Raw genomic sequence first — 9,090 nt, 5'->3', positions numbered from 1 at the left:
GTAAGAAAACTGCATGATTTTTGTTTTGTGGGACATAAATTTTTGAAGACGAGGAAGAAAACTGCACTACTTAAGACTGAAAAACCGCACTGCATCAGACGGGCAAGTGAACTCCGTAAGTTTTCTCTTTTTTCTAGCTTTTACGCTTATTTGTGAACCTCGTGGTCAAAGTTAGTGAACCGCGTGGCCCAAACTAGAGAACTGCATTTTTTCGGTTGGTAAAAGTGAATCACAGGGCAGAAACTAGTGGACTTCATCTAAATAGAAACGAACTTCTTGTGTGTTGATTTTTTATTGTTTTTACAAAGAGAATATTTTTACAAAGGGAACCACAGGAACACTGCAAACATACATACACCACATTGCAAGCATACGGAAAACAAGTGAAATGGCCACATGCGACAATACAATTTGTTTTCTGAAAATGGGGAGTACTGCACACATACACACACCGCATTGCAAGCATATACAAAACGAACCCCACGCACATGATGCTTCTTTGTTTTTTTGACGATGCTTCTTTGTTCTGGCATATACAAAAGTGAAACCAACTTATAGTACAAGGGAACCGCATGCAAAAAGATGAGCACGAGGGGTGCTTGGCCATCAAATTCCCTGTTGGCAAAATAAAACTGCACGCTGCAAGGGGGGCGAGCTGCAGGCCAGCGTGTACAGAACATCACAACGCCTGAAGCAAAGGGTCCGGGGTGCACTGCACTGCACGCCAGATCCATGAGCGCTGCATGCCAGCACCGCGCGCACTTCACGGTGCACCGAAGACCCAGGCGAACTCCATTTTTTGTGCCCAAGCGAAATCTGAAAATGCCAAAAAATTCCTTAACTTCGTTAGTGTGTCAACCGCACTGCATCAATTTAACCATCCTTAACTTCGTCAGTGCGTCAGGACCTGATGCAAGGGTACGGGGTGATCCGACACGAGCTGCAATGGTGGACTGTTGGGGTCGTCGGCGACGGGCCATGCGCCCTGTGCAGCACCCACCCGCGCCATCGGGCGGGGCTAGGGCTCTGGCGGCGGCGCGGCATGGCCGGCGGCCCCACTGGAAGGGTCCCCGGATCCGGTTGCCAGGGCTCGCCGCGGATGGCGGAGAGCGGCCGAGCAGCACCGGGTCGGGCGGAGCTGGCAGGGGGAGCAGTGGTAGGCATGCGAGGACTTGTTAGTGGGGGCCTCAGGAGGGGTGGCGCGGCGGCGACTTGTAGAGGGGCGGCATGGCGGTGGCCTGGGGGAGGGTTGGAGCGGCGGCGTCTCGGCGGGGGCCTCGGGAGGGGTGGGGCGGCGGCGGATTGCAGAGGGGCGACGCGAGAGGGGCCTAGAGTGGGGCGGCTCGGCGGGGGCCTAGGGAGGTGCGGCACGGCACCAGCGACCGGGGAGGAGCGGATCTGGTGACCTCGCCATCATGTAGCCGCCTGGAAGGAAGAAGGGATGGGGGAAAAGATGGCGAACGACGATCGACACGCGGCTCGCCATGGGTAGGAAGCGGTAGGGGTGGGATTGTGCTCAAGGAGGAAGAAGGTAGTAGTAGGGGGTGGGCGCGGCGGCCAGCTCGGCAGCCGGTGGCGAAGAAGGTGGGGAGGAAGTGGGCGGGCAGCGGGCGGCGCGGGGTGGTGGCCGGCGGCGGGCGGCGTGGGGTGGTTGGTGGCCGGGGCTGGGTCGGGAGGTGGGGGATCCCCGTGACCGGGGAGTAGTGCGGGGGTGGGTTGAGACGATGGTGGTAGGTGGTAGTAGTAGCGAGGTGGGGGTAATTTCTTTTTTGTTGCCTCGCGGTTCGATTGGGTTTTCTTGCAGTACCGAACTGTTAGCGGAATAAGAAGGTTTTGTTAGCAGAATAAGGTCTTAAGGTTGTTATCATAATAGACCCACCCTATATATATATATATATATATATAGCACCTCTAGCACAGACATGACCAATGAGTTGTGTTTATGTAGCAAAATTCCTAATATCGAGTTGGCCTGCATGACAATAAAAATCACTAAGGCTGGGAGTTGTTGAAGATCGGGGCTTATGTTCTTCTCGAGGATCCCGACCAGGTTAGAGAAGTTATAAAAAACGGTTTACTAGCCTAAGAAAAAAAAGAACTGCTAATACCACTACTCGATACTCCACCAGACTAATCCCTGTCGGGGAAGCTTGATGCCATCGCAACCTTGTCTTGTTGGTTCTTCAAGTGGTAGGTTGATGATGGGTCTACAGTGCAGTCTCGCGTGTGAGGAGCGAGATATACCAACTAATGGGCAAAAATTGCACTTACCGACAAATTCTTGCATGCATTTGCCCTGCAGAAAATAATGATGTGCAGCTAGCGGGGATCAGTGCAGGTATCCCAGCTCATGTTCAGGATTTGCAGACCGTGCCATGGTTAACTTTATTGTTTTTTCCAAATAGATTTTCCTAGAATCCTTTACTATAAAATACTACCATCCTCCAAACATGTCCAAGGGGATTAGGTGAGTGCGCATCAGTTGCAAAAAATATTGGTGCGATTTAGTTGCAAACTAAGAGAAGTTGCTTTGGTTCATGGAACAACTAGTGGAAAAAGAAAACTAAGAGAAGTCCCATGAAAAAAGAAAAGTAAAGGAAAACTAAGAGAAGTTGGTTTGGTTCAGGGAACCTTGATATTGTTATAATGCAGTTGCCAATGAAATTTCAGCAACAGATCAAGGAGCACTGTTTATTTAGAACCTGCTCCGGGAGAATTGGTCTCCAGCCAATCTGATGATAAGATTCAACACCATTCTAATCAACTCATGGGCACAAATATCACAAGTTAGGAACTGAATCCTGTTAGCAGAACAAGTTCAAAACCAATATATGTCCAGCCAATATGATGAAGGATAAATATTTTGCTACTCGTCCTTGCTTGCCCTAGAGAATTAGTCTCCACCCGGTCTGCTGATACGATTTAGCACCGTTCTTCATAACCCCACCTTCATGAAGCATATTTAAAATGTCTGTCAGCACACCCCCATTAACTTGTACAAACTGTGTTTAATTCACTGCAAACTCCTAATGACGATGACTTGCAGGCCATCAAGTCACCCAGCAGCAATTTAAATCCAACACATCTGCGAATGTACGAGAGTGCCAGAACTCAACTACCAGACAATGTTGTATCATACGAATTTAAAGCATCATGGCTCACTGAAAGCACAAGTGCTCCCTTGGTGGTTTTGGTAATTAATGTCAACATATCTTTTGTTGGACTAATAGTTATATCCAGTATATTTCAAACAAGTTCAACAGTGGCATAGTAAGGACAAGAGGATGTGGACCCCCTTCAAAATGCTAAGGACATCGATGTTGGCAAAAGCTCAAGACTCTACATTTTTGGTTAAGTGATCCAATATCACATTGAGTCCATAGGAAAGCCAATACTACCAAAAGGGGATGAGGTTTTGATTATGATCTTTTTGCCCAAGTGCTTACTGATATTGCTCCAAAACCCTCAACCACTTTCTCTATCCAAATCTGTCCAAAACCCTACATTCCAACTTGGTACCACCAAAACTTCCCTATCCGGACCCACCGAGTTCATCTAGACACTACAACAGCCAAACCCTAACAAATCAGATCCACCAATATGGATCTCGGTCTCATCGAGATGGCCTTGCCAACTCTCTAGAACCTATTGCAATTATTTTGGTCCTATCGAGTTTTGCGATCGGTGCCACCGAGATGGCTTGCCAACTTTCTGTTGCCTTATTGCTTCACTTCGGCTCTACCGAGTTGATGCAATCTGTCGTGGAATTGTCATGGCAGATGTCCTAGTGTGAGGACTTAGTCGTGGAGCCATCACAACTAGGTTAGCTTAAAGGGGTTAAACGAGACAAAGGACACATGGATTTTATACTGGTTCAGCCCCTTGCAGTGAAGGTAAAGGCCTAATCCAGTTTGAGGTGGTATTGCTTATGTCTCGATTACTAGGGAGCGAATCCGCTTGACCTAGCTTTCGATCTCTTGTTTCTTACCCTAAACCGCCGCCGGGTCGTCCCTTTATATACACAGGTTGACGCCCAGCGGCTCACGGAGTCTCGGCCATCTCATAAACAACGTGTCCGGCTCGGTGACTAAATATACTTGCCTTAGAATATAAGTCACACACATATGGCAGTTTACCCCTATGGGCCTTAAGTCACCTTTGGGCTTTGGGCCCTTAGCAAGTCTGCTTCATGAACCGCCATCTTCAACATCTTCATGGGCTTTGTATTGATGAACCACCATTGGTATAACCCGGCCCCTCCTGGGCGGGTCATACCCAATAGTTATATCCCCAACATTAGGCCCCAGATTGATTTCAACTTGTTCATGTCAATCTTCAACACTTAGAAAAATTCTTCTTCCTTTATTCTTGCGAGATCTCATAACCCGCCATGACGTCACCTCCTGCGATTGTGGTAACCCGCCATGACGTCACCTATCATTAATATTACACAAAGCCTAAATCTTAATAAATCTTTTCTTTTAATGAAGCTCTGAAAATCGAGGCGTCTGCGCCATCACATATCCATTTTTTGGTCTCCTCGATTCCCGCGCATGTCACTTATCCTTCTAGCCTTATAAATAGGGCCAAGGGTTCCTTTTCACTCCCCCCCTCTGCCTTCTCATATTCAACCTCGCGATGCATCTGCGCATCTGAACACCGCCGCCGCCGACCTTGCCAACTTCCTCGACTCCGGCCGCTGCATCAACCTGAATGAGACCAGAGAAACGTGGCGCCTCTCCGTTGCTCAGCGGACCCAGTAAGCATCTTAACTTCCCCGCCATATATCTCCATTAGGGTTTCTGAAGTTCTTTGGAGTTCTTCATTGTTCTTCATTATACCTCTACTTAATCCTTACTTGGACCCAAAGATGGCCTTTAGAATACGCAGAATCTGTTTCTATACCTTCTCTTAATCACTGAATATGCTTCCCAGATGCAGAAATCTTGTGAACATACTAGCTCTTCCACTGCTGCGATACTAGGCTTTGATTTTATTTTCTTTTCCAAACAGCGTCGGATCCAAAACTGAGTGTATCAATCTGTAAAACATGTTTATCCAACACCTAGCAGCATTTTTCTCTTGATAGATCTTAAATATCAGTATTGTCGTGGCGGCTTACATCACCAGTTATGAATAGTCATATGTCATTAGGACCCATTTAAGCCGCTAATATATACTGTGACTTTTACCTCCGGCTTAGCAAATCAACTTAAACCGGCCATATTTCTTTTAGGCTTTTCCCTTGCGATGCCGAAGACAGTTACCTCATGCAATTGGGTCCTTCTATTGTCACCAAAAATACGCTCGAGGACTTTGTCGAAATTGGCTATTTGCCAGCAAAAGATGTCCTGCATTGGCGTGCTCCCAAGCCAAATGAGAAAAAAGCTCAGCCAAATTTAAACAAACATCACTTTAAACATTTCAAACATGGTTGAAAGTTGCATATTATAAAACTAGATGAAATTCTAAGAATTTTTCATGGATAAATTATTTTAATCCGATGCACCATTTGTGAGTTATTAAATGCATGATCTAGAGGGAGTTTTCTATAAAACTGTAAAACATAGGATAATGCTAAATTCGCGGAACTGGAAAAAAACATCTACGGGCCGAATCTGCACTTGGTCCAACAGTGGAAGGGGGACGCAGCGGTGGCTCACCATGGGTTGAGGCCTAGCTGGTGGAGCGGTGGGGCAGGTTGGATTTGTAGGGGAAGCAGCGGGGCCGGCATATTGCGGGCAGCTAGGCCTTGGCGCCGGGGTCAACAGCAGCAACAGGCCGGCTCGGGCGGTCGCGGTCAACACAGCCAGAGCGTTGCGCTCTGCTCCTCTCGAACAGCAGCGCAGGGGAAGAAGAGGACGCAGCGGTGGACTTGGCATGATGTAGTGCTCCGGCAGCATGGTCAATGGGTAGGAGAGGCCGGATCTGCCAGGTGGGGGAGGAGGTCCACGCGGTGAGGCTGGTCAGATGCTTTGGTGGCCGGAGGAAGCGGGCGTGCTCCGGTGCTCGTGCAGATGAGGCAGAGGAACTTGGCGTGGCGGCTCCAGGCGATGTAGGCACAGCGGCGCAATGCAGAGCAACGCACAAGCTCCGGCGAGCGAGCAAGGCGGAGGGAGAAGGGCGACTCAGGCCGGCCGGCGCTCCATGCGGATCCTGGCAGAGAAGGCAAATGCATGGAGAGGAAGAAGGATTAGAGAGAGAGAGCACGTGAGAGAAAATAAAGGGAAGGGAGGAGGAGAAAAACGAGACGACAACCTGACAGCGTGCTCCGACGAGGCGAGGAGGAGGCCGGGGTCCATCGGGAGGCTTCCATGGCGCTGGGGTGCTCCTGTGAACAGAGCAAAGAGAGAGACGAGGTGAGGGGAGAACCAGAGAGGGAAAAAGAGGGCTACAGGGAGAGAGAGAACCAAGTGGCGAGGGTCATCTGCTAGTGATGCTCGTCGGCGGAGGGAACTCCGATGGTGCTGCGGCTTGCCACACGCGAAGGACGGGCGAGGCCGGAGGGGAACAAGGCAGGAGCTCGCTCGAGGAGATCGAGCACTAGAGCGTGGGGCTCTCTGTTGTTGCGGTAGGTGGGAGGACGAACTGGGAGGCTACGGGCTGTTCGATCTGGATCTGATGGTCCAGACGGACGGTTGGATGGATGGATGTGGTTGGGTGGATCTGGAAAATGAGGTAGGAAGGCTGGTTGGTTCGGTGCTGGATCCGAGGAGGGTGGCGGCGCAGGAGGGGCTAGGAGCTAGGCTAGGGTTTGGTTTAGACAGATTTGGGTAGGGGTGGTCTATATATATGGAAAGAAGGGAAGTTTGGATCTTCCGATCAAAATCCGACGGACGAGAATAAATATGCTAGGGAGTCCAAAAAATAAAATGATGATATCTTGGGGATGCTTGGGGATGATCCAGACCCAACGGCAGCGACGGCTCGGGTCAGGTTTTGGGGAAGTTTCGAATGCGTGAGGGGGGGGGGTCTGAGAATTGTGTAGAGAGGGTCAAACGGTTGGATGACAAAAGAATGGTTGGTCTGAGAAAGATCGACAGAGGCGATGAAGAAGTGGCAACTACGAATGGACCACGAGTTTTTAAGAAAACATGCGGGTGCAATGCGCATGGTGCTATGAGATGAGATGCATGACATGAACAAAATGCAAAACAAAAGACAAAAACCCAACCACAGAGGAAATAACATATCACATAGCCGGAAATGGCAAGAGTTGGAGTTACAATTATGGAAAGTTACATCCGGGGTGTTACAGTATTCGTCTTCCGATCCCACGTGGACTTGTGGGTTGCCAATCTTCGTGAGGGGCCGCATGCTACCAGGCATGTGCTCTCCAAATCTTGGTCTTAACATTGTCGATGGTGTCAGAGCTCTCAAACCCAAGGGCGGTGGCCCTGCTGATCTCTTTTGCAAGCTGCCCCGACAAGGAGCTTGTCGGGGGGAGGGGGTGGGGGCTTTGCAGGTTGCCTCGGCAAGGCTTGTTGCCGGGCGTGGCCCTGCTTGCCTCTTGCTGCTTGTTGCCTTAAGTGTCTGTTTTGATATTATTTGTTCCCCTCTTGCCTTCTGCCGTTCTCCTCTGCCTTGCCAAGCCCGACTGTAGGCATAGCTGCGGCCGTTCATGCACAAGCAAGGGGTAGAGAAGTACCCACACTTTTGTACGCTGACAGGAGCCCCCGGGCCTGGGCCACACATAAGTGCAAGGCGTAGTTGGGCAGGCCCAAAGCAGTGCGCGGGCGGGCGTGGCAGAGGCGAACCGGCACGATCTTTTTGTCAGTTGTGTTTCGCCACACCCCGTGTCGCGTGCGTGACGTCGGGGTTGTGCGTTGGATGGCCTCAGAATGCTCGCGCCATCTCACAGTCGATAGCAAAGAGGCGACCCGTGCCTCCCTTATTAAAAAGAAAGGAATCTGCAGGGGCGCTACTCATTTACTAAGTGGACTCGGGTCGCAGCCTGCATGGCGTCGCACCCCACAATCATGGGGTGGCAATCGGTCGTCCCACCCGTCCTCACACTCCCTTCTGCTTCGCCACGTACCCCCCATGCGTTGGGAGGGGCAGGCGGAAAATCAGGCGTTCGTGGATTGGGGGAGCAAGCCGGTTCTGATTCCCCATGATTCAAGAGGCCGCATTGGCCGTGCGAGGCGGCCACCCCTTGGGCTGGGTGGCCAGGCTCCGGCCCTGCTCTTCTATAAAAGGGGAGAGGGGCGGCGGTTCTCCGCGCTCGCCCTCCTCTCCCCCTCTTGCTCGCCATCTCCCTCTGACTCACCATGGTGAAAGGGCGTGCCGGCGCTTTGGTGGCGGCGACGAGGACTTCTGCTCGACAACGCGTCCCTCCTCCTCTGGAGCCTCCGGTGGCAGAACCCGCCGCGAGGGGAAGAGGAAGGGGACGAGGCCGTGGTCATCGCGGTGCTCGGGGAGGAGGTGGACGGGGTGGTATCCAGGTCGCGCCTCCGCCGGCGGCCCCCCTCCGATGGGTGGTCACATCGGGGACCAGCCCTATGAGTTCTTCATCAGGCTGTATAGGCCCGTACGCAGTCGCCTCTGGCTTCCGACCCCGTTCGCTTGGGTGATGGAGGAGGAGGCTCCGTGGTCCTTGCGGCTTCACATCAGGGCCGCGGGAATGGCAGCATATGGGCTGACGTTGATTTTCCCCGCCCTCACGTCATGTATCTTCATCAGGGGTGGGAGACCTTTGCATGTGCCCACAGCTTGACGGAGGGGTACGTCCTCCATTTTAAGTTAATGGAGAGTGGCCTGCTCTCCGTCAAAGTCTTCGGGGACTCCGGAATTTTCCTAGGGTGTTGCGTGGAGAGCTCCACCAACGACGAAAGCTCCTCCTCAAGCAACAATGGCGAGGAGGACAGCGTGGGCGACAACGATGGCAGCGGGCGGGAGGAGGATGACTCCGACTCCTCCTGACTGCTAGTGGCCGCACCATCGTCTAGCCCGCTCCCTCCCCCGGCGACACGCCTTGCCGGGGCTTCATCCTGCTGTCCCTGGTGACGGTGGTTGGTGGCATTCCTCGTCAAGCTCTCCATCGCCCAGTTCCTCATGCCCGTCATCTTGCGCGGCTTGCTGTGCCTGGAG

The 9,090-nt window shown here is 51.7% G+C and overlaps 1 long non-coding RNA gene across 1 annotated transcript; it reads right to left on the bottom strand.

Moving 5' to 3' along the window:
• Positions 1–258: 258 nt before the first annotated feature.
• Positions 259–1,687, bottom strand: LOC123065386 (uncharacterized). Its single transcript, XR_006431012.1, has 2 exons — positions 908–1,687; positions 259–816 (listed from the first exon to the last, which is right to left on the bottom strand). It is a non-coding gene; the product is annotated as an uncharacterized lncRNA (long non-coding RNA).
• Between the last annotated feature and the right edge of the window lie 7,403 nt (positions 1,688–9,090).

The sequence above is a fragment of the Triticum aestivum genome, chromosome 3B (genome assembly GCF_018294505.1).
Source record: "Triticum aestivum cultivar Chinese Spring chromosome 3B, IWGSC CS RefSeq v2.1, whole genome shotgun sequence".
Taxonomy (NCBI): Eukaryota; Viridiplantae; Streptophyta; class Magnoliopsida; order Poales; family Poaceae; genus Triticum; species Triticum aestivum.
The sequence above is the reverse complement of the archived record's forward strand: the minus strand, read 5'-3'. Positions and strand labels throughout refer to the sequence as shown.